At 39.7% G+C, this 27,103-nt stretch overlaps 1 pseudogene; it reads left to right on the top strand.

The window, feature by feature from the left end:
- The first annotated feature begins 7,410 nt into the window (after nt 1-7,410).
- LOC142849065 (vomeronasal type-1 receptor 4-like) lies at nt 7,411-9,087 on the top strand (annotated as a pseudogene).
- The last annotated feature ends 18,016 nt before the right edge of the window (nt 9,088-27,103 follow it).

Raw genomic sequence — 27,103 nt, 5'->3', positions numbered from 1 at the left:
TTTTTCTGTTCAATAAGTGTGAAGGAACTCTCAGTCTGTAATGCTGTGGACAACACAAAATCTCACCCTGCAGTTTAAGCATGTGTTTATTTTCAGACAATCTTCCTGGAGACCCAAGCCTAGAGTGGAGAGAGAGGGATACTATAGCAAATTATAGTCATATAGAAACGTCATTCTGTTTATTGCCACACTTGGAAGGGACTTTATTCTTTAAACTTTTTCATATTTGTATTCATTCCTGTGTATGAATAGTTTGCCTGAATTATGTTTGTATAGCTTGTGTGTGTCTGCTGCCTTTGGAGAGTGGAAGAGGCCATCAAATGCCCTGTTACTACTGGAGAACGACGTATGGTTCTGAACTAAAGTATGGGTACCAGGGACTGAACCAGGATCCTCAGCCAAACCAGCTAGTGCTCTTAACTGAACCATCTCTCAGGCACTGAAAAAAATGGCTTTAATTAGGATTTGTAAAATTGGTTTACTACTAGCATGACTGGAAACATGAAGATAAAGTTGACAAATTTTATCAGAATTCATAATGACTTAATCCTATCATTTCAAGAAATTCCATATTTTGTTCCTGATGTTGTAATTGCTAAATGTTAGTCCCACAAGTCTATTTGGGGATTCTTCAAAGTGTCTGTAAGATTCCACCCACATAAAAGACTTTACAGAATTGTGAGAGGCTGACATGTACTGTGCAGTCAGTCACTAGATGATCAATGCTCAGTCACTGCACTTAAATGTCCTGAAACTTCTCACTGGTCTTATACCTGGGAGCATTCTCTGCAGGAATAAACATTGCATGTGTAATAAAAAAATTATTACTCAACATAGAAACATGGGGTAATATAGATCAAGGTAAAAAAGTGAGAACTCTTTTTAAAAGGGTTCCAAACACACAAAAACAGGGTCGAGCGTGGCTTCTTGGTAACCACCTTTTCTTTGGTAGGCTTATTGCTAGTGGCAATCAGAGGCACAGCCACTTTAAGAGGCCCTGCTACTGAGCACTTAAATGGAGTTTATGAGCTGTGTGCTGTGTGCTACTTGGTGGTAAAGCAGACCCAACAACTTTCCAGAGCTGGAGCAGTGAAAGTGGCTCCTGCTGGTACCTCGGCCATGAGGCTAAACTAACTGTCAGGGAGCCAAGAAGCAAGGAGCCAACCACATGTTCTATGCCAACACGTGTGGTAAGCTGAGTAGAGCCAGTGACTACCATAGCAGTTTAAGATCATCTCAGGCAATCAAAGAACAATACAGATTCAGATGGAGAAATACTCTAAACATGTTGCAAGGTGTTTATAAATATACATAGGCCTGAGAGAGAAAAGAGAAAAATGTATATGCAGTTATAAAATAAAAAATAGTTTAAAGATGATAGTAAATTCTTTAAACATTTTTAGTTTAAAACTTTTAAAGTTAAAAAAAATAATAAGCCACACAAAGATGGGAAATACACAAAGAGTCTGAATCCTACATATTATTGTGCTAACTTTAGATACTTTGCTTACTAATGAAGAAATGACAGCTGCTAAAACACATTGGATTTTGAAAACTGCTGGGTTAAACTAACCTATATATTTTAAAAATGTCAACTTCAAAGTGGAATATGCTACTTTGGAGAAGATGTTATGTTATTATTCCCACAGGAAATGAGAGGATGGGAAAATCATTTCAGGTTGATTGAATTGTGCTTGATCAGGAAAGGCCCCCTAAAATTCCTGGCTATGGACATAAAGAAATAAACTTATAAAAACTACAAAACATGTAACATATTTTACCTGCTCAAACATAAAACAAAAAAAATCATCTTTGGCTTACTTGCGAAAAATACACAGTCAATACTTGTATTAACACAGATATATATTTCATCTTTAAATGCTTGCCTATTTTCAGAACAAGGGAATAAGGTAGCAACAAAAATGAAAGATTTAGGTGATAAATATCTCAAAATGCCTCTGTTACAGTCTCCTCAGAATTCTGCATCCAAACCTACTTCAAGGCTGCTAGCTACGATGGTCAACCTCACACATTCTGCCAGTCATTACCTAACGAAGAATTATTATAACTTGACTTTCTCAATTTCTCCAAAGATACCAATGGTGGCAGACTACAGGAAGTAGACTAGAGAACAATGTCCACATTCCCCAGCAATGGGGTATAGGTGGGTTTTGCTTACTGAGCAGTTTATACATGTTTGTAATTATTTAGAAGTTTGGATAAAAGTTGTATTGGTCATAGTCGGAAGAAACCTAAACAAAATCTCTTTCTAAAGAGACAAAGGGGGATATGATATAGAAATGATAGAGAAAAAGATGGATTATTGAATCTACTTTAATCCAAAAAACAACTATTAATCACAAAATATTTTAGATTGGTGTGGAATTTGGTATTTTTGATAAAAATTTAAAGTTAATTTTATGATACTTTTTGTATGTATCTACTCTTGTTTGGGGTATTATGCTTATGCAGCTCATCTAGAAATGTAATATATAATTAAGAAATACAGATGAATAGTTAATCATCTATAATAATCAAATGTACAGTCTTTTTAGATATATTTTCAAGGTTGTACACAGATATATTTAGGTAGTGAGACTTAAACTCTTCAAAGATGTATAGACTATTGCATTTAATATTTTTAATAATCTAAGGATTTTCATGACAATGAGACATGTCTGCTCCTGAGAGCACCAATTTGTTTCAAAAAAAGAATGAAGGGCATCAAAGACATTCCATATAGAGTTTATTTTCTTTATGTCAAGAGTTAGTTATTTGGGCAAAGAAACTGAGTTTTCTTTGACTTCTGACAGTATGTGTACAAACTTGACAGGAAGGACACAAGAAAGGCATCTGCCAAACATTTCCAAGACAAAGTAGCATAGTCTTTCAAAATTCCCTGCTTCTCAAAATTTTCTGACAGATATTGTAGGTTTGTCATACAAAGTTGGATGCCCCAACATCACAGAGGAAGTTTTGGTGTCTGTTCAGGCAGCCAGATATCCCTGTCATGAGACAACATTATACCCTTTTGGGGTCTTTGAGGGAATTAAAGACTAAACAATTAAACTTGAAGTTTCCTTAGTTATTAGAAAAGGTGGATTAAATATGAAACTTGAGTCTCATACAGATAAGATAGATGGTATTTTCTCTAAATTTCCCAAGTACAAATGAACTAGATATTGCAACTGTAATTCTTACTTGATAACTTGTTTTTGTGTACGGTTTTACTTTGTTAAAGGTAAAACCTTCCTTTTAATTAGACTAATTGGGGGAAAAGTGGAATATTCTTTTACACTGTGTGAATATATGTCAATTTGATTGGTTTAATAAAGAAGTTGACTGGCCAGTAGCTGGACAGGTAGAGGTTAGGCAGACTAGAAGCCAAAAAGAGTATGAAGAAGAGAAGGAGTCTCAGGAGTCTCAAGGAGATGCAGAGGAAACAGGAGGTGAACTTGCCATACTGAGAACAGGTACCAAGCAACACGGCAGAGCGTAGATAAGAACTATGGGTCAATTTAAAATGTAAGAGTTAACTAGTAAGAAGCCTGAGCTATTGGCCAAACATTTATAATTAATAATAAGTCTCTGTGTGGTTATTTAGAAAGCAGCTGGCTGGACAGAGCTGATCAGCAGTCTAGAAACACAACTCTGCCTACATCTAACAATTGAACAATTTTATTTTCAATGATTATATCCACTACTATTTTTCAGATGTTTTATATCTGACTAAAACTACTGTAACAGTTTAGATTTTGGGTGTATCATGGTTCTACTCTACCATTATGAATAGGATTTTTCTTGAATAAACTCTATGTATAAAACAATTAAATGAAAGGCATATGTTGTATTGTGCTATAGCTTATTAATTTGCTCACTTTTCTAACAAAAATATTTATTTATTTATTTTAATTTTTTTAATTGAGAATGGAAAAAAAAGTTTCCGCCTCCTCCCAGCCTCCCATTTCCCTCCCCCTCCTCCCACCCTTCTCCCCCTCCCCCCACTCCTCTCCCCCTCTCTCTCCAGTCCAAAGAGCAGTCAGGGTTCCCTGCCCTGTGGTAAGTCCAAGGTCGCCCCCCCCCCCGCCCCCGTCCATGTCTAGGAAGGTGAACATCCAAACTGGCTAGGCTCCCACAAAGCCAGAACATGAAGTAGGATTAAATCCCCGTGCCGTTGTCCTTGGCTTCTCATCAGCCCTCATTGTTCACCATGTTCAGAGAGTCTGGTTTTATCCCATGCTTTTTCAGTCACAGTCCAGCTGGCCTTGGTGAGCTCCCAATAGATTAGCCCCATTGTCTCAGTGGGTGGGTGCCTCCCTCGTGGTCCTGACTTCCTTGCTCATGTTCTCCCTCCTTCCGCTCCTCATTGGGACCTTGAGAGCTCAGTCCAGTGCTCCAGTGTGGGTCTCTGTCTCTATCTCCATCCATCACCAGATGAAGGTTCTATGGTGATATGCAAGATATTCGTCAGTATTGCTATAGGATAGGGTCATTTCAGGTTCCCTATCCTCAGCTGCCCAAAGGAACTAACTGGGGACATCGCCTTGGGCTCCTGGGAGTTACTCTAGTATTATTTGTAATAGCCAGAACCTGGAAACAACCTAGATGCCCTTCAATGGAAGAATGGATGAAGAAAGTGTGGAATATATACACATTAGAGTACTACGCTGCGTTAAAAAATCATTGACTTCTCGAATTTTGCATGCAAATGGATGGAAATAGAAAACACTATCCTGAGTGAGGTAACCCAGACCCAAAAAGATGAACATGGGATGTACTCACTCATAATTGGTTTCTAGCCATAAATAAAGGTCAAGGAGTCTATAATTGGTGAACCTAAATAAGCTAAATAAGAAGGTGAACCCAAGGAAAAACATGTAGTTATCCTCTTGGCTATGGGAAGTAGACAAAATTGCCGGGGAGAAAATTGGTATCTTGGGAGTGGGGTGGAATGGGGGTAAGGGGAGATGGGGAGAGAAAAGTGAGAAGGGGAGGATGGGGGGAACTTGGGGAAACAGGATGATTGGGATAAAGGAAGGTTGGATAGGGGAGCACAGAAGCACAATTCTTAGTTAAGGGAGCCACCTTAGGGTTGGCAAGAGACTTGAAAAATATTTATTTTTATTTATGTGTTTGCATAATTTTAGCTTCTTTGTCCAAAATCTGGTGTTCATAGGTGTGTGGATAAGTATCCAGGTTTTCAATTCGATTTGATTGGTCAATCTGTCCATTTTATGCCAATACCAAGCTGTTTTTATTACTGTAGTTCTATAATAGAGCTTGATATCAGGGATGGCGATGTCTCGGGAAGTTCCTTTATTATACAGAATTATTTTGGCTATCTTGGATTTTCAGTTTTTCCATATGAGGCTGAGTATTATTGTTTTGAGGCCTATGAAAAATTGTGTTTGGGTTTCTATGGGAATTGTATTGAATCTGTAGATTGCTTTTGGTAGGTTTGTCATTTTTATTATGTTGGTCCTTCCTATCCAAGAGTATGGGTAAACTTTCCATTTTCTGGCATCTTTTTAATTTCTTTCTTCAAAGTCTTAAAGTTCTTGTTGAATAAGTCTTTCACTTCTTTGGTTAGTGTTACCGCAACATATTTTATATTATTTGTGACTATTGTGAATGGTGATGTTACTCCAATTTCTTTCTCAGCTTCTTTATCATTTGTATATATGAGGCCTACTGATTTTTTAAAGTTAACCATGTATCCTGCTACTTGGTACCATTGACTTTAATCTCAGTCCTGAACCCATGTTTATTTACATCATGTTGGATTTGGCATAGGAAAGACTTCCAGGGAACTAGCTTGAAAAACACACAGAAGGACCACTCTAGTACATACCTAAGTTTTTAAAAAGTGCCCTTAAAGTTTTCTAAGTAAAGATTGCTTTTAGGATAAGATAAGTATTGGGGAGGCTTTTATATTTCAATTCCCACATGGTATTTAAAGTATTTAATGGGCAGGAATGAATGAGTCATTTACAGCAAAGTTCTTCACTACAGATGGGCGCAGGTAGAACAAGGGACTCTAAATTGTCCTGGTCCATGTTTGGAACTTTCTTAGTAAGCAGAATCCCTAGAGCTGAGAATCATTTATTCTACTATTGTCCAATGATTTGATAAAGAACAGCAAGAGATTTGTCCATGTGTCAGAAGTAGATTCTGCCCAGGTCACAGCTTGACACTTTGGGAAGATAAAAAACAGTCAGGAGATGCAGGGAGCTCCATACACAAAAACTTAGTTGTTCATTTTCTCAACTCACATCCTTCTTCTCAAAATAAATAACACCTAATTAAGCTTAAAATAGGTTCTGAGCAAAACAGATGTAGTAATTGTGGAAAGAGGGAAAGTTGTACGTTAGGGACTGGAGCTCTGCAGAGGCCTTCCTTCCCTGACACTGTGACAACATGAAACTTGAAGTCTGCAATTCCTGGTAGAAGCCATGAGCCCCACAAATTCTGACAGTACAAATATGACCTGACAAGTGTCCCCTTCCCAGAGCTGCTCCAGATCCTGTCTGCACCACAGAGGTCCAGGTGAGTACATGGAGGTAAGATCTTCAATCCCCTCAGCTGTGCCATGGAGAGTTTCATTAAAGCAGAAGATTCTCTCTGACAAATCCAGGGAGCAGTGACAGACTCTGAAATCCTCAGGACCTCCACTTTCCTTCTGTTCTTGAGAAGGGTGGTCCCTGGTGCCAGAAAAGTCAAAGAAGAGTCGTTCCTGGAGATACTGAAAAGGAACAGAAAGAAATGCTGAGGCCTCGCTATCCATCCTCAGGCTGGAGTGTCCTGACAGAGCTCTGGCTGGGTCTTTGACTAAGGTTACCTTTCTAAATGGATCAATAAGAAACATAAGATTTTCAGATGTCTCTCAAATCCTGGAGACGGTCATGATACATTGCTGTAACATCAGGACTAGAGAGACTGAGGCAAGGGAATTGTCGTTCAGGGCTAGCCTGGTTTACACAGAGAGATTCTCTCACTCAAAAGTAACCAGATAGATGAAAGACAAAAAGTTCCTCTTCCAGGTATAAGTTTTCCAGTGCTGTGACTTCACCAGTGTCACTAGTGTTTGTAACACTTGTACTTTTCATTGTTGATGCATTTTAACTTTTCTGTGTCAGGAGCCAATTTCCTCCTAAAATCATTACAGGAACCATCACCCTGGGGAGTCTGCAGAGAACCCCACACCCCTAATTGTGTTAGGAATCTTCTATTGACAGAGCCTACCCCACACCCAAATTGGCTGTTAATGGAGAGCTATCTGTTAGCGGAACCCACCCCACATTCCAAACTATCTAGGGAGCTAGGTGTGTCAACTTCCAGGCCTACAGTGACCTGACTGAAGATAACCTCCTGGCTACGTGACCAACTCGGACCAAGTGACCAACATGAACCATGCGGCAAGAGCCCAGGCCCCTGTGCCCATCCCCCAACTCTTTACCATATATAAAGCTGTACCCCATCTGTAATAAACGGAGGCTCTGACAAACTTTGCATGGCCTTCTTCCTGTCTCCTAGCCCATATCTTCCAGATAGTGCCTCTCCGGGACCCTGGAATAACTGAACTGCCAGGCGGGCTACTAACCCTAGACTGAGTAGCCTGCCAAGGCAATCAACAGGTATAAGTTTTCCAGCGCTGTGACTTCACCAGTGTCACTAGTGTTTGTAACACTTGTACTTTTCATTGTTGATGCATTTTCACTTTTCTGATATTGGCATAGGTTTACAATAGCCTTCTAATGCCCAATTTGACAGATTTCTGTCTGTATCCATCCTTAAAGACTCTTGATTTTATCACATACTATTATAATACTTGTCTTAAATTCAGCCATTGAATGCCTGGCTGGTGAAGAATAGAGCACTCAGTGTAACAGATATCGTTACCATCTTGAGAATTGCACCATTTAGGATCCAGGCTGTGGAGGAGGACATCCTAAAACAGCTCATCTTTAGTTTATCCCAGGCTAAGAAGCAATGAGCAACAATCTTTTTTATTTATTTATTTATTTATTTATTTATTTATTTATTTATTTATTTATTTATTTAACATTTTTTTATTGATAAAAGAAGAATAAAGAAAAAAAAACAAATTTCCACCTCCTCCCAGCCTCCCCTTTCCCTCCCCCTCCTCCCACTCTTCTCTCCCTCCTCCCACCCCTCTCCCCTTCCCCCCACTCCTCTCCCCCTCTCTCTCCAGTCCAAAGAGCAGTCAGGGTTCCCTGCCCTGTGGTAAGTCCTAGGTCCTCCCCCCTCCGTCCATATCTAGGAAGGTGAACATCCAAACTGGCTAGGCTCCCACCAAGCCAGCAGATTGCGTAGGATCAAAACTGCGTGCCATTGTCCTTGGCGTCTCATCAGCCCTCATTGTTCGTCATGATCAGAGAGTTCAGTTTTATCCCATGCTGTTTTTGGTAATAGTCCAGCTGGCCTTGGTGACGTAGGATGCAAGATCACCATTTACCTGTCAAGGGTGGCCCGTGGGGTCTCCATCTGCACCAGCAGTCTCCTCACTGTGGTCCAGGCCATCATCATCAGTCCCAGAGCATCTGGGTGGAGGATGCTCAGACCAAAGTCTGCATGGCATATCCTTCCATTCTTTTATTCTTTTGGATACTCAGTGCTTTAATACCTATTAACCTAATCCATTCCATCACAGGTGTAAGATTGAATTCATCACAGCTTAATAATAAAGATGACTATTGTTATTTTATGCCCGAAAGTAAGACTACAAAATGGATAGTTCTTCCCTTTATGGTTCTGAGAGATGCTGTGTTTCAGGGAGCCATGGGAGGGGCCAGTGGCTACATGGTACTTCTTCTCCACAAGCACCACCAGCATTTCCTCCACCTTCAGAACTCCAAGCTGCTTTACAGAACTCCCCCTGAGCTGAGAGCTGCTCAGAGTGTCCTCCTTCTGATGCTCTGTTTTTTTTTTCTTTATTGGACTGACTGTGCTGTTTCTCTATTTTTAAGTCTCTCTTTAGCAGAAAAATCTTTGATGCCAAATGTTCAAAATTTTCTGGCCCTTGGTTATGCAACTTTTAGCCCCTTTGTGCTGATTCACAGGGATTGATTTCTGCCTGAGTGTTGGCATGCTCAGTGGGAGAAATTGAGAAACTACCTCCTTTATTTTTCTGTTCAATGAGTGTGAAAAAATTCTCAGTTCTGCAATATTGTGGACAAGACAAAATTCTCAGAAAACAGATTAGGCATGTGTATATTCTCACGCAATCTTCCTGGTGACTTTACAGCCTTGACCTGAGAGAGATCTTAGAAAATTACAGTGATAAAAGAAATCCTATTCTCTAATTTTCCTCTCTTTTGAAGGGACTTTTTCATTCCTATATTTGTATTGTGCATGGATAATTTACCTGTATTATGTCCATGTAGCACATCCATGCCTAGTTCCTATAAAGGATTGGAGAGATTGTGAAATGCTCTGTGACCGACTGGAGTTAGAAAGTTTGCTCTGAATCTAAGTGTGGTGGCTAGCAATTAAACCCGAGTCCTCTGGAAGACAAGCCTGTGCTCTCAGCCAGTCACAGAACCTAAATGCACTGAAATGTTTCCGTGGTCTTATATTCATGAAGGTTCTCTGCAGGAATTAAGGTTGTCCATATGGGATAAACTGGATAAGGAATACATAGTGAAGTTTCATTATATCTATTTGTAATTTCTCTGTTGAATAAAGATGTGGATTTCCCTTTTTGCAAGATTAAAATGCAATGTGATTGAAGCAGACTGAGGCTTGTTAGCAGCTGACCTTTGTTAATGCCTGGTTGCTCTCCACAACACTATCCAGCTCTTTGTCATCAAAGAGCTGCAAAAGGATCTCATTCTACATCCATTTAAGTGAAGGATTCGCTGCTTGATTTCTTAACTTAGATCCACACAATAAGATATTGACATGGTTCTAAGAATCTGATATACCCATCCTGAAAACTACTTATTGATATAATCATTGATTATGAAAGTATAGAATTCCTAGAGGTGGGTTTATGCCTTTTTTTAAAAAAAACTGCTCTGTCATATCTGAATAAACTCCTGTATAATTTTGGGCTCCACATTGCTTTATTTTACAATGATATATAAGTTTTTTATATTTTGCTTGGTTGCACAGTATATACAAATTATTTAAGTAAGTGATGTGTATTGTATTGTGATACATATTATTAAATAGCTTGTTTTTCAATTATAAAATTTATTTTATGTATGTTTCTCAGTGTGTGTGTCACGTTTGTACAGTTCCCCACACAGACCAGAAGAGGGCACTGACCACAGGGAGCTAGAGCTACAGGCAGTCATGGGTCCTAGATGTGAGTGCTGGGTAAGGAACCAGGGTCCTCTGCAAGAGGAGCAGGTCTCCTAACCATCCCTCCAGCTCCTTCTTACATTTCTCATGTAATGTGATTTGTTTGTAGGGAACATCTACTATTTCTCTGAGTCCCAGTTACATAGAGGACCAGACTAATGAACACTTTCTCAGTCAGTCTGTGTAATTTGACTCAAAAGGAAGCGATGCAGGAACACAGAGAAGGAGTGAAGAAAGATGTATTAAATCTGAATGATGAAAAAATTGTTCAGTGTTAAGAATAGAGAGAGGTGGTTAGGTGGTGTTTGTGCGCACCTTTAATCCCAGCACTTAGGAAGCATAGGCAGTCAGTTCTCTGTGAATTCAAGACCAGCCTGGTCTACAAGAGTTAGTTCCAGGAGGACAGGCTCCAAAGCTACAGAGAAAACCTATTTTGAAAAACCAAAAAAAAAAAAAAAAAAGAAAAAGAAAAGGAAAAATAGAAAAAAGTAAAAGTAAAAGAAAAAAAGAAGAGAGAGGAATCTTGAGGGAAGCCTCAGTGGGTAAAAGTTTCTGCCTAGACGTCAGACAAGGTGATCCATCTCTGATGAAGAAAACTGACTCCCATGTGCTGCCCTATAACCTCCATATTCCTGTTGAGACATACACACAAGAACACACACACAAATTCTTTAATTTGAAATTAAAAAAGGAATATAGGATATACATAACTGTTGACTCAGTATGAACCAGGATGGTCTGAACTCTGAGTGGCATATAGAGTTGATATTGTGAATTTCCCCCCAAAAAGAATAGAATTTAAAAAAATGAAACAAAACTTGGTCAGAACAATAATTAAAATTATAACACATGATGAAAATTCTAAATAAATAGTGGATAGTGAAGGCAACCGGGAAATTGGATTCAGTTATGCCCTTCAAGTAAAGCACGTAAGATTAGACAGATAGATTAGTGTAAATAACTTGATTATTTCCTTATTCTGGACACATTGTTTCTAACCAATGTGGACCTGTGGACATTATGCTAAGTGAAATAGGTCATCTGCATACAGACAAATATACCACATGATTTTACTAGTAAGTTGAACCTAATAGAACAGAGAATAGAGCCTTCAGAGTGTGGTGTGCAGCCTACAGCCCTCAGAAACTACCTCATATTTGTGAGGTGTTCATGCTTGTGTCTGGTTTCTCCATATAAGCGAAAATATGAAGGGGTGGCTACTCAGAGCTTGCCAGTCTTCACCTTCAAATTCTCCCTGTCATGTGACTTCCTAGGAAGACATTAAAAAAAATCATTGGCCCTAGATCAGGGTAAAAACTGTGCAAGGAATTGGTTCATCTAAGCTGAGTTGAGTGGGCCAGTTTACTTGGATATCCAGATTACATTGTAATTTATAGGTCATGGGAGGCTAAAACGCACCTGCATGACCAGAAATTCTGGCTCAGCAGGTGACAACCTACAAAAAAGTCTGTATGAGAAAAGGTCCCAAGCCTCAATCAAGATTTTACCTCCTGGGGGCTGGAGAGATGGCTCAGTGGTTAAGAGCATTGCTTGCTCTTCCAAAGGTCCTGAGTTCAATTCCCAGCAACCACATGGTGGCTCACAACCATCTGTAATGAGGTCTGGCGTCCTCTTCTGGCCTGTAGGCATACAGACAGAACATTGTATACTAAATAAATAAATAAATATTTTTTTTTAAAAAAAGATTCTACCTCCTATGCACTCCCCAAGTCAATTAGCAGCTTTGGCAGGAAGAAGTGGAGACTGGAATCTTAGGTGAAGCTGTGAAAACGGCCTCCACATTCCTATGAAATTCTAACTGTCTCATTACCAGTACCATAGAGAAGGCTACCACTCTACTGTGCCAAAGGTATTCTGTGGGCTACAGTCACTGCTTCATGGTGCCCTTGGCCATGGACTGGCTAGTTCTGTCAACTCGAGACAAGCTAGAGTTGTCTAAAAGGAGGAAACCGCCATTGAGATAATGCCACCATAATATCCAAATGTAGGGTGTTTTCTTAATGAGAGATTGATGGGGGAGTCCCAGTCCTTTAGTGTAGTGCCATCCTTGGGCAAATGGTCCTGGGCTCTATACAATGTAGACTGAGCAACCATGGTGAATAAGCCAGTAAGCGCACCTCTCCATAACTTCTGTATCAGCTTGTGCCTCCAGGTTCCTACACAGGGTGAGTTCCTGTCCTGATTCCTTGATGATAAACAGTTGTGTGGAAGTGTAAACCAAACAAACCCTTCCCTCCATTAAAGAACATGACCCAGGAATATAGTAGTTTGAGAGTTCTGAGTGCTTGAGGAAACACCCCAAGAAAACACAACAAAAATGTTCTCTCTCGGTTTCTCCAAATCACAGAAATTTTCTTTGTCTGTCCAGGCAGAGCAGAAAGGAGTGGGTTTATTTCTGATTGCTGCTTATTACGTTTTATTGATAATCATTTAAATGTTTAAAAAGTCCTTTGTGTGCTTCTGTGAAGAACTTGATTTTGTCATGCTCAGCTTGTCTTTGCCATTGTATTCAGCGTGACCTCATGTGAACTTTCTTACCCTCAGAGTGTAACTTGTCTGCTGCTCTGAATAAAGTTGGCTCTTGCATGAGACTCCAGTCCACCTCATTCTCCCAGGTCCCACTAACTCTGGAGAGTGGCAAGTGGTCCCTGAAAAGGGACCTGAAATTGGCTATGAAATCAGAGAGTGGTGAGAATAATGGGGTAGAAACCAGGGAAGGAATAGTCTTATGTTGAGTTTCTGCTTCATTTTTTTTAAAGAAAAGAGGTTTTATAAAAACCACAACTATTAAATTTCTTTCAATTTTTTTGTGAGTATAAGCCCCGGTTTTCAGAAAAAGAAAAATTAGATGAGGAAGTATGGGACAGAGTCCAAAAAACACACTGAAAAGAAATATAAACAAGGTGAAAAGATAACCATTCAATTCTGGGTCACTTGGGCATTAATCTGATGATTATAAAAATACTTAGGGAAGATAAGGGCATTATCAATCATGAGAAAGAGATGGCTAATTGTTTTCATGACTATAAGCTGGATGATGAAACCTTAAAATTGTTACTGGAGACTCTTTCAGATATGTCCCCTCCCTTGTTTGAAGATTTCCCTAAAGCATGGGTGAGGAATTTGATGATCAAATTAATCTTGAAATCTTGACATTTCTTAATGAGGACTTAGGAGAGCCCATGGAAAAGTTAAGTTTAGAACCCAGACAAGCTATTTCCCTAAAGCATGGATGAGGAATTTGATCATCAAATTAATCTTGAAATCTTGGCATTTCTTAATGAGGACTTAGGAGAGCCCATGGAAAAGTTAAGTTTAGAACCCAGACAAGCTAGGGCATGGCAGGGAAAATGAATTCATTTATCAACTACTTCCCAGCCCCCATGAGATCAGCTTGATATTTCCAGTGCAATTTCAACAAAGTCAGAATGTTTATCAGCGATTGAACGTGGACATAATGAAAGGGATATGTGTTTGGAACCAGCACCCCTGCATCTTTCAAGTACTTGATGGTGACACTAATTTCTGCAGTTATTCTAAAAATGCGATACTGTTTTCAATTCACCACTTTCCTTGGAAGATACATCACTAAAGACTTCAATTTAGCCTTTTCAATCACAATAGCCCTCACTCTTCAGGTCGGAGGATCAATGTGAGATTTCTGCCATATTCTAAGTATATTGATCCCTTTTATTCATTCTGAAACTGGGTAAATAAACATTGGATGAGATTGGAACCTATTGGACTTATTGGGATTCAGACTATAGTCATTTCTTTTCCTCTTCCATTGTATCCACCTTGTCTTCTGAGGAGTTCCATGAACTCTGAGGGAGGAGTCTTTGATAGCGTCTTCCCATTTGATACTCTTCCAAGTTCTGTCTGGCTGTGTTTCCCTGAATCTATTGCCATCTATTACTCAAGAAGCCTGAAGGCGTAAGTCACAAACAATGCCACACCAGTTTGGAATTATGATTAATAGGGTGGTATTTATTTAAAGGGGAAAAAACTTACAGATCACTGTCAGCCCTCTGCGTAACCAGGAAGGAAGTCAAGTCACCGGCGGAGCAGGAAGTGAAGAGAGCGAGGAGAGGGAAGTGGCCGCTTTTTTAAAGGGAGAGAGACCACGCCCCAAGGGGCTGGTATCTCAGCGGCAATAGGCTGGAGGAGTGGGAGGACCTCCCGTAACACCTCCCCCTTTTGTTTAAATAAGAGAGTTCTAAACCTACTATGAAATTATATACAATAAGTACAAATATCCTATTCTAACTAGCTTAGGTCTTGTATAATAAATAACTTGGCCAAGTCATGAGAGAAAGTAACTACATTTATATAGTCTTCAACCCCATCAAAGATCTGAGAAGGGAAATAATGTTACCTGGGTAATTAGGAAGTTCAGTAAAACAACTTCCAAAACATGCAACAAATCACAGAGACAACTAGCTACCTAGGCAATCACCCAAAGTCACATTAGCAGCGTTGAAGCAACCAACTTTGGCTAAGGCCTAACATAACTGACACACCATTTTCAAAGGCAAGCAACTTTTCAAAACTATCTTACCCTGTCTTGGCAGGATAAGACAGCCCTGTTTTATCCATTGATGCACGCTCTGTAACTTTGTCAGTGGTTGAGGTATGGGCATTTCTTTGCCCCAAGGCCAGTTCTGCCAAAAGGAAAGGCTCCAGGTGGAGTGTCTTTGGTGCTCAACATTCTCTCGGGAATAGAGTGGTGTTGCCAGGAGCAATTGTGTCTCACTACCACAAAACTCTGAGTTAGATTAAAGGCCATTTTCTACAGCTCTTTGAAGAAGTTGAAGATTATCTATCTATACTGAGTATAATCTCTATATATCTAAAGAACCTGATTAGTCTAATTATAAATGACAAACTTAGATGACTATTAGTCTATATAATTCTCAATATCTATCTAACTTAAAGATTAAGACAATAAACAACTGTGAAACAAATGAGGACAATGACCTCCAAATATAAACAATGTACAAATATACATTGCAGTAGGTAAATATATATCAATACACAAACATTATATAAGTATCTTAATCAGAGGTAGAAATGTACACAGCAATATGGTAAATATATACAATACAATATATGTCAATACATAAAAATGTTTTAAACAAGGTAGAAACATGCATGCATCCAATAGTCAATATAATTTAACTTTGTATCAATATATAAGAATCTATACCAATATATTTGTCTAAAAACAGTAACTCACAATTACAAATCTATTATCCCATCATCCCTCTTTTTTTTTTTTTCAAAATGATCCCTGAGCTTATAAAATTCCTCCCCCAACCCTCAATCGTATACTAATTATAATCAACCCCTAAATGATGTCCCTAAACCCAAGGGCAAACTTTACTGGGAGAGGGGACGTCGTCCTCTAGAATTACTTCCAGCTGTCATGGGGGCGACGTTCTTTCTGGGGGATCCTGTGAAAGTAAAATGATGGTTAAATTTCAAGATCAATGTCTTTTAAAATTGCCAATAGTCTCTGAGTATTTTGTGCAGGTCTGGCCAAAATGTTATATAAGATGTGCACCATTTCAGCTAACCAAGTTGGAACTGTCTTGTGCAGCTGGTACCCAAAGCAGGTCTTGTTGTAGCGCTATCAGTATCATGACGTCATATCAACCAGGTGGAGTTGTTGTTATGGGGCCCCATCTTCTTCCTGGAAACTTCAAATGTCACTTCAGGAAAAACTCATTGTTCATTATGAAAAACTTAAGCATTAATCATATAGACATATATATATATATATTCAATGAAAGACATGATAGATATATTCAATGAAAAGTATGATAGATATGAAGAAAAGCAAAGATGTTTTCTAAACTCATATTTCTTTCTGTCCCACATCATGGCTCTTGACATGAGACAGAAACTCCAGAAACTCTGGGTTTTTCTCTTACTAACTGGCTTGGAATTGGAGAGGGACTGAGCCAGAGTCCAACTTCAAAACCAGCTTTATAAATTTAGAAATATGGTTTAATATTACTTACACGACCCATTCAGTTTTCTTGATATTTCCTATCGGGCAGGTATTTTTCCATCTGTCAGTATCCAAACATCCAGGGTCCCTTGAATTTCTCAAAGATGAGTGTTTTCCTGTGGAGATAAGAACAGAACCCTGCCCCCATTCTATATGTTTTTCTTACCACCTGTATGAATATCATCATTGTGGATGAGTTGTCATTTCTCCTTTCCAAGAGGTTTCTCTTCTTCAAATCGAAACTTTATTAATTTTGATGGTATCCACAATTTTTCTTCTCCTGTGGAAACAAGAGCAAAACCCCTTCCCCAACGTAGCACATCTCCTGGCTTCCACTGAGAGGTCAGCACATCTTTGAAATAAATCGGTTGATTTAGTTCAGCAGACTTTTCCATTATCCAATGTCTCTCTGCTGCTGTCGTTCCTTTCTCATTAGCGTTAAGAAAATTCAAGGTTAATAAAGCATTATGTAATCTATTTCTGGGGGTATTTTCGGTCCCTTTCTGTTTGTTCAGCATATCCTTTATAGTACGATTTGATCTTTCTATAACTGCCTGACCTGTAGGATTATTTGGTATACCTGTAATGTGTTTTATATTATAATAATCAAAAAAGCGTTTCATTTTCTTAGATACATATGCTGGACCATTATCTGTCTTTATTTGCGCAGGTATACCCATGATGGCCATAACTTCCAATAAATGTGTGATTACTGAATCAGCCTTTTCTGAGCTCAGGGCAGTAGCCCATTGAAAACCTGAATACGTGTCTATGGTGTGGTGTACATATTTTAATTTACCAAATTCTATAAAGTGGAACACATCCATCTGCCAGATTTCATTTCTCTTAGTGCCCTTTGGGTTACTCCCTGCAGGCAACGGTGTTTGATTATAGAAAGAACAAGTAGGACATCTCTTTATAATGTCCTTAGCTTGTTGCCAAGTAATGGAAAATTCTTTCTTTAGGCCTTTACTATTGACATGATGCTTCTTATGAAATTCTGAGGCCTGCAACACACTTCCAATCAATAATTGATCAATCTCAGCATTGCCTTGGGCTAGAGGACCAGGCAGACCTGTATGGGAACGGATGTGTGTTATGTACATCGGACAAAGCCTGTTCCTGATTATGTCTTGTACCTGGATAAACAATGAAGTCAACTCTGTGTCATCTGGTATAAATTCAGCGGTTTCAATATGCAAGATAACTCTTTCTGCATATTGTGAATCTGTAACTATATTAAGAGGTTCTTTAAAATCCCTTAGCACCATAAGAATGGCATATAATTCTGCCTTCTGGACAGAATTATAAGGGCTTTGTTCCACCTTACTCAATTCATCTGACTTGTAACCTGCTTTCCCTGATTTATTTGCATCAGTATAGAACGTACGGGCTCCAGTTATTGGAGCATCACGTACAATTCTAGGAAGAATCCAAGAAGTTCTTTTTATGAGGTTAAGTCTACCACTTTTGGGATAGTTGCTATTAATTTCTCCCAAAAAATTAGCACAAGCTCTTTGCCACGGTTCATTGTCTTCCCATAACTTTTTTATTTCTTCAGTAGTAAAAGGCACTATAATTTCTGCTGGGTCTATACCTGCTAGTTGACGAAGTCTCAGCTTACCTTTTATAATTAATTCAGAGACTTTTTCCACATAAGTTTTTAATTTTTTACTTGGTTTATTAGGTATAAATATCCACTCTAAAATAATATCTTCCCTCTGCATTAGAATCCCTGTAGGAGAAATTCTGGAAGGCAATATGACTAGGATGCAGCTAAGATTTGGGTTCACCCTATCCACATGTGCCTCCTGTAATTTTTCCTCAATCATTGTCAGTTCCTTTTCTGCTTCAGCTGTCAGTTCTCTTGGACTATTCAAATCTTTATCACCATCTAAGGTTTTGTTTAAATGAACTATTAGATCAGGTGTTATCCCAACAGCTGGTCGTAGACTGGAAATGTCTCCTAACAATCTTTGGAAGTCATTAAGAGTCTTTAAGCGGTCTCTCCTAATTTGTGCCTTTTGCGTTTTAATTTTCTCTAACCCTATTCTGTAACCTAGGTAATTAATAGAGTTTCCTCTTTGAATCTTTTCAGGGGCAATTTGTAATCCCCACCTAGGCAAGACTTTCTTTACTTCTTCAAACATCCTTTCTAAAGTATCTTTATTTGAATCAGATAACAAGATGTCATCCATGTAATGATAAATAATGGACTTGGGGAATTGTTTACGAATTATTTCCAATGGCTTACTTACAAAATATTGGCACAGTGTAGGACTATTGAGCATACCCTGTGGGAGGACAGTCCATTGATATCTCCTATTGGGCTGAGAATTATTATAAGTAGGCACTGTGAAGGCAAATTTTTCTCTATCCTTTTCTTGTAACGGTATAGTGAAAAAACAATCTTTCAAATCAATAACTATAAGAGGCCATCCTTTTGGTAACAGAGAAGGCAAAGGAATTCCAGATTGTAGTGAGCCCATAGGTTGAATTACTTTGTTGACAGCTCTTAGATCTGTCACCATTCTCCATTTACCAGATTTCTTTTTTACAACAAACACAGGAGAATTCCAAGGGCTGGTTGATTCTTCAATGTGGTGAGCATCTAGTTGCTCCTGCACCAGCTGTTCCAATGCCTGTAGTTTATCTTCAGCTAGAGGCCACTGTTTGATCCATATTGGCTTCTCAGTTAGCCATTTTAAAGGTAGGGCTGTTGGTACCTCTAAAGGTTTGGTATTTGCTGTATGTTCTTGTACAGCCTGAATGGCTAGTGACCTTTTTCCATAATACCTCATCATATCCTTCCCAGAATTATGGGTTCCTGGAACTACAGGAATGTTAATCTGGGTATTCCATTGCTGTAGCAGGTCACGGCCCCATAAATTTATGGCAATATTGGCTATATATGGCCTTAGTCTTCCTATTTGCCCTTCGGGCCCTATGCATTCAACCCATCTTGTGCTTTGTTTTACACGAGATAGGGTTCCAATTCCCAGGAACTGAACATCTACCTCTTTAAGAGGCCAATTCGGATGCCAAGATTCTGGGGTAATGATACTTACATCCGCACCTGTGTCTAATAAGCCTTCAATAAAAGTGCCATTTATACAGACTCTTAGCTTTGGTCTTTGATCATTAATAGAAGTCTGCCAAAATATACGTTTACTCTGTCCAACTGGGTTTTTTGACTCATCCTCCACATGGATTTCATCATTTAGACCAGTATTACTTTTTACAGCAGAAATTGGAGCTTTTAATTTTCTTGGTGAGGCACGTTCTCCACTGTGACTGGGAATGACTGGGCCACTGTTGGCTTGGGGGCCTGCGAGAGGCCCCTCAAGGAGTTTCCCGACGGTATCGGGTTGCCTTGTTTGTCTGTTGTTGACCTGCATTCATTGGACCAATGTCGGCCTTTACCGCATCTCCTACATATACCTGAAGGCCTAGGTCTCCTATCTTTGTCATTCCCAGAGGAGATAATATTCCTAGAAATTCTGTGCCTGCAATCCCTTTTCAGATGTCCTAATTTACCACAATTAAAACACCTGGCAGTTTGATGTCTCCTCATTGCTGTGGAAATCGCTTCTCCTACCCAAGATTCATCGTTATAGCTAAACGTCTCAACATTCATCGTATGCTGAATCCATTCATCCATAGGTGCTGATCTAGACTTTAAAGGCCCAATTATCTTTTTGCATTCTATGTTTGCATTCTCAAAAGCTAGAGATTCAAGAAGTATTCGTCTAGCTTCTGGGTCTGTTACCCCTATGTCCAGAGCCTTAATTAATCTTTGCAAAAAGTCAATAAAGGGTTCTCTCTGTCCCTGCCTAATTCTGGTATATGATTCAACCCTTTTTGCTGGATCTTGTATCCTATTCCAAGCATTTAAAGCTGCTTGGTGACATAGACACAGTACTTCATCATCATAAAGAGCTTGGACCTGTGGATCAGCATATTCTCCTGCACCAAGAATTTGATCTTGGGAAACCTCAATACCTTTTGCTCTTCCTTGCTGTTCCATATGTTTGGATTCTTCTCTGAAATAAATTCCAAACATCAAGGAAGGTCCATTATCTAAAACTGCAGACACTAACTGATGGAAATCATGGGGGGTAGCTCTAGCATTAGAAGCCCAAGTCCTTATCATTTCCTTTACGTATGCAGAGTGCAAGCCAAAATTAACAATAGCTTGCTTAATTTCTTTTAGATCATTCATTGCTATTGGCGTCCATCTAGCTTCTCTGACTCCCTTTGAGCCTTTAGAAGTTGACGCTTTGTCAGAATTAAGTATAGGGTATGCTGCTAAAACCTTTGGTAAGCCAGTTCTAATAGCTGGTGTTGGCATTGTATCCTGTCCTTGTGCCTTATTACTCTGTTCACCAGCTCCAATCATTTCTTCAATCATTTCAAGTCTTTTTATTATTGTCTCTTTTGAATCCTTAATCTCCTGACCTGTATGAGTTTCTAGTAAAGATTGTATGGTTCTTAGGAGTGCCATGATCTTCCTAAATGATAGAACATGCAAAAGAATACTAAAACCTAGTAACCAGTAAATTAAGTTATCCCCATAGTCATATAAACCTTGCATGATATAACCCATTGTATTGGTAACCAGAACAGTAAAATTCGCGTTGGAAACGAGAACTGCCATATTACCTATTATCCAGCAGGTGGCGCTGTTGCCAAGTCTCGACGAAAACACGGTCCTGTTTCAGAGTCCGCCTAGTATTTGTTAAAAACTGGAAAATGTAAGTTGCTCAACAAAGTAAATGTAATTAAATCAATTCCAGAGATGGAACCAGAAACCTAGAATCCAGGGGTAGAGAAGAGCAATCTGGAAGCTACTTATGCCTCCACGTGACAGAGTCACCCTGAGGGGTTGCAGCTTTCAGCAACCGCGTGCTCTGGTTCGCGCCACTTAAGAGCTGTCCTTGCAAGGGAGATTTGAAAACGACTCAGAAAAGAGCAAATCACGCGGGCAGAGACTACGCGGGCCTGTGGAGTTTAAATCCACAGGCAGCGGCTGAGGAAGCAAGGGCTCCTGCCAAGCCGAACAAGCGCCCGCCAAGCCGAACTTGCGGCCGCCAAGCCGAACTTCCGGCCGCCAAGCCGAACTCGCGGCTGTGAGCCGGGAGAGGTTCTAAAACCAAACGTTGGGCGCCAAATGAAGGCGTAAGTCACAAACAATGCCACACCAGTTTGGAATTATGATTAATAGGGTGGTATTTATTTAAAGGGGAAAAAACTTACAGATCACTGTCAGCCCTCTGCGTAACCAGGAAGGAAGTCAAGTCACCGGCGGAGCAGGAAGTGAAGAGAGCGAGGAGAGGGAAGTGGCCGCTTTTTTAAAGGGAGAGAGACCACGCCCCAAGGGGCTGGTATCTCAGCGGCAATAGGCTGGAGGAGTGGGAGGACCTCCCGTAACAGAAGCCTTCGCTGATGATGACCGAATAAGGGACTGATCTATGCATACAAAAAAATAAGAGAATTTTTTAAAGACTTGTGCTTCCTATGGTACTGTTCATTGTTGTTATGAATATCTTACTGTTTCGGACAATACTACACAATGATTGGCATGATTTTTATATAACTGATAAAATGGTTCTTAGCCCTCCCCAAATTCTCCAATGGTAAAGGTGGATTACACTCCTGACGTCCATGAAAAGTTTCCATAACTAGGTCTAAGGGGTTATTCTGGAAATGCCACATATGAGATGCTGGCAGGGGTTGGTAGATGGGTTGCAACAAAATATCAGCTGCACAATATACATCCCACAGCCCTTCCAGATGTCAGTGGTGTAGCTACAGCTGCCTGGATGAAAACTGATACTAGGTCCTTCTCTGAGCCTCTGCTGATTTCATGGGGAGACTCTAAGATGCTATTGAAAAACAAGTAAAGAGAATCAAACTAAAAAGCAATTATTAAAAGAACTGGCTTTGATAAAGTCAATGAATATTGCTAAGGAATAATCAGGACTTAGAGATAGAAGAGAGGCACAGACAGACAGACAGACACAAACACACAGAGAAAGAGAGAGAGAGAAGAAATGTACTTATGCAGAAATGTGGAGACCTACAAACAAAAAATTAGCTGCTTTAGAAACATATGCTGTTCAAAAACAGATGTCAGCAAAATGCATAGCTACTTAAAGAAACAATGTAAATTGCCTTTGTAAAAAATGAATGCTCATAGTCAAGGAGCTAGTTTATACCCTGAATGCAAAGAAGTAAAGCACTGGTCTACAGAAGTGCCAAACTAAATATGTTAAGTCTTTACCTAGCAACAATAGCAATATCAGCAAATAATTGGGAAATGGATTAAAGGCCCTCCCACAAGCCTCATAAAATTAGAGGATTAAATCCAAGCATGATAATATTTGTACCATCTTCTTACTGTAATCAATTCTATTCTTTTATTATAGGCTGCTACTCAAGGAAATGGTGCTATTGATATTCATTGTCTCATAGACATGCCGTTTCCCCCTTTCAATGGCCTTTTACATTATACACAGGATATTGGGGACCCATACTGTCTGGAACAGTTGAAAATCTATTGGCTCACAATAGTTTATCTATGAAAGAAATTACAGATCATACAGGATTTATTGATAAAGATTATAATAGGAGAAATTATAGTCATGATCCCAGTACTGTTTGGCAACTAAAACAGGAGGAAAAAAAAGTACATGGTGATTTAGTCCTTTTGCATAAAAAGGTACTTTGTGGGGGATGATTTGGTATTAATAAATAAAACTATAGCTTTAAGCACCATATTAAAGGAAAATTATAAATCACTTTGGACATAAAAATAAGAAAAAACTTTTAAAAGTTTAATTGATTCTGGAGCTGATGTCTCTATTATAATTATGGAAAACTTGCACCTGGAACAGTCTTTTGTTGTCTTTAACAAAGTCTCCATTGTTCTATTTGACCAATAAGAACTTGGGAGTCAGATGCTGAAATGAAAACCTACTAGCTCGGAGAAGCAGAGAAAGCACCCAACTGCTTCATCATCATCCCAGAAAAAGAGCTTTCTCCTATGCTATCTCAAAGAAAAAAAACCTCCAACCAGATGTCCCTCCCTCCTACTTCCTGTGCATCTCTCTCTCAGTCTTATTGATTTCCTGTTACTCTTTATGGGTCTTTTTTTCTTGTAAACTGGTTGCTAACTCCTCCTCTTGGACTATGGTTAATTTTATTTAATCCTGTTGACAATATTGAAGCAGAAAGCTCTTAGATAAAAGGTGTGTGTTAGGGATAGTTCACACTACAGCTACAAGTAGGTTTTCCCACCAAATAATATAATCTTGGTGCTCACGGTGTTATCTAATAGCCTGCGTCAGACTGTCATGGATTAAATTCAACCATGACAGGGTTAGGAACTATGTGCTCTAATGAGATTAAGCAACATTGAGAAAGCACCACCTGTAAAAATTACATGGAAATTCAGCGAACCTGTCTGGACTCCTTAATGGCCCCCTTTCTAGTGATAAGTTACAGGTGCCTCACCAGAATCAGAGAACAATTGGAGAATGGGCACATAGATCACTTTTTCTCCCTGGAATTCTGTTCTTGTAATTAAAAAGAAATCTGGTAAGTGGAAATTCCTGATTGGTTTGTGTAATATTACTGCCACCATGTGACCAAAGGGAGCGTTACAGCCTCGTTTACCTACAGCCACCCCTATTCCTAAAGTTTGGCCTTTAATAGTTTTGGGTTTGAAAGATTGCTTTTACCCCATACATATTCATCCTGATGATAAGATGTGTTTCACCTTTTCTGTTTCCTCACTCAACCATAATGAACTTCAGCTCTGATATCAATAGACTGGATTACCTCAAAGTATGTAAAACTCCCTGATGTAATGTTAATACTGTGTAGAAAGGTTATAGAGCTGTGAGGTGAGCCTTTCCTCAGCTTATATTATTCATGTATACATGTTGATATCCTGATGGTGACCTCCAAAGAGGAAGAGCTACAATCATATATGATATGACTCAAGATAGTCTGCATAAATATGGGCTTAGTATGGAGCCTGAATCAGTAAAAGGATCAGACAATGTAAATATATGGGAAAACTAGTTTTTACTAAAACACCATCAAACAATAAAAAAATTATCTATTTGACAAGACAAATTAAAAAGCTGGTCTGTCCATTCTCTCCACTCCATCAAAACGCTCTCTTAATAATGCAGATGCTGAATCCAAGCCCAGTTCACACTCACTCGGAGTGTATGACAGAAGATCCTAGAGTTCCTCATTCTTTTGTTTATGGCACAAGAGTTTTTACCTCTTTTTGTGCAGATTATATTACTTAGTAACGCTCATTGATTCACACCAGAAACACCTGATAAAGGGTGACCTGGAGACTACTCCTATGCTAGAGCAGCAACCAGGAGGTTTAATCCAGGACAGGACCGGTGACCAGGAGCCACATCCCAGGCCAGCACGGCTCTCACTTCTGCACTGGAGATGCTCCTCTCACCTCCTCTCAGCCCTGTGCCCACAGCTATTTACAGTGCATTGCATCAGCAACTGGAAAGGCCCTCCAGGTGGGACAGTACATGACAGACAGAAGCATCCCTAAGGTAGATGAACTGTACAAGCTTCCTTAAAGCTGTAGATGAGGCTGTTGGCTTTTTGAAATGGGGGTGGTGAGCCAATCAAGATTTGGAGTCCCATTGATAGTTTAGTGTACAAGGAATAAAGCTGCCAAATACACCAATGACCTTGAAGTGCCTGTGGTTTACACAAGCAAGGTGACTCTCATCTGTCCAGATCCCTGGTTGGAACTTTATCAGAAGACAGAATCCTCAGCATTCTCCATATCTGTCTGTGCCAGTGTTTAAAGAAGGACCTGAGGAGGAAGAGGCAGTGACCATCTACTCTGTGACTCAGAAGAGGGTCCTTGAGCTGGCTCACAGCTTGAGAATGTGGACAGAGGAGGTCTGGAGAAACTGGAAGCTAGTTTCAGAAACTTGACTGCTGGGATAACTCCAGAGCCATGCAAATATAATCATTGTGGAGGAATAAGGAAAATTGCACTTTAGGGGAAGACTGCAGTTTCCTGACATGGTGACAATGACAACTAAAGTCTTTGCCTTGCTTTCTTAGAGCTAAGAACCACAGGAATCCTGAAAGGACATGAGAGGCCTGACCCAGCACTCACCCTCAACACAGGTTCCATGGTGAGCAGCCCTCGCAACCCTGGCGCAACTACATGATTTCCTTCAAGGGAAACATTTCGTTCTCTTTCACTAAGGAATGGAGGTCGTTAGAGGGGCTTTGAGCCTTACAATCTCAACTCCTTTGATACCAGAAAGATAGGAATTGATGTTCCCATGAGGCTCTAGCTCACAGTCTCCACACCAACAGATTGCATCATGGGGCATTGCTGCATAGCTGTCTCCTTCAGATTGAATTATTCCCACTGGATGGGGTAAGGAGACCCACAGGTCAGGACAAGCTCACCACCAAACTTAGCACACTCACAAAGTCCTTTTTTCAGGGAGACATAATCAGGAAACATTTTCTGGGAGGAGAAGAGACTCTTCTTTCGTGGAACAGCTGTCCACAAATTGGGCAGGGAGTGCCAGTGTGCTCTTTAGACTCCTGTCAAGTTGACACACACTGGAGTCATCTGGGAAGAGGAATCTCAACTGAGAAAATGTAGTTTTGTTTTCTTTTGTTTTGTTTTACTCTTTGGAGGCTGCCACACAGCTCCCAAATAAATACACTTTGTCTTATTCTTACTTATGAATGGCTGACCTTAGCGTGGCCTGTTTCTAGCCAGCTTTTCTAACTTAAATTATCCCATTTCTCATTAACTGTGTTTTGCCTCTAGGCTTTTTACCCCTCTTTATTCTATATCTCTTTTTTTTCCTTCTCACTCTGTGGATGGTGGTGTGGCTGGGTGTCTGACCCCGGTGTCTTCCTCTGGTGTCTTCCTTTCCTTCTCTTGTTCTTTTCTCTTCCTCTTTTGGAGTCTAGATCTCTCTTCCTATTTATTCTCTCTCCTGCCTAGCTATTGACCACTCAGCTCTCTATTAGACCAATCAGATGTTTTAGACAGGCAAAGTAACACAGAATTACAGAGTTAAACCAATGCAACATAAAAGAATGCAGCCCATCTTTGCACCATTAAACAAATATTCCACAGCATGAAAGAATATAACACTTTTAAAACTAACATTCCACAATAAGAAAGTGCATCCATCAGACTGACCTACAGGCAAGACAGTGGGGGCATTTTTTGATTAATAATTAATGTCATGATATTGGAGGGTGTGGTGGTTTGAAACGAAATAGAGTGGCACTATTAGGAGGTGTGGTCTTCTTGGAGCACAGGTGTCACTATGGAGGTGGACATTGAGGGTTCGTATATGCTCAACATTTCCCCAGTGAGTCAGTTTACTTCTTGTTGCCTATGGATCAATATGTGGGCCTCTCAGCTCCAGCATCTTTCTGCCTGCATGCCGCCATGATCCACTATGATGATATGAACTAAACCTCTGAAACTGTAAGCCACCCCATTAAATATTTTCCTTTAAAAGAGTTGCTTTGCTCATGGTATCTCTTCACAGCAATAGAAACCTTGAGACAGAAGTTGAATGAGGAACTGGGCTATTGCTGTGATTAGAGTTGACCATGCTTTTGTTTGATGGAATATGGACCTTGGGACAAATAACAGGGTGTAAGGTCAGTAAACAAATCTAAAGATATTTTACATTCTAATAA

This window comes from Microtus pennsylvanicus, chromosome 4, assembly GCF_037038515.1.
Source record: "Microtus pennsylvanicus isolate mMicPen1 chromosome 4, mMicPen1.hap1, whole genome shotgun sequence".
Classification (NCBI taxonomy): Eukaryota; Metazoa; Chordata; class Mammalia; order Rodentia; family Cricetidae; genus Microtus; species Microtus pennsylvanicus.
Note: the sequence above shows the minus strand (reverse complement) of the source record. Positions and strands in the feature narration are given on the sequence as shown.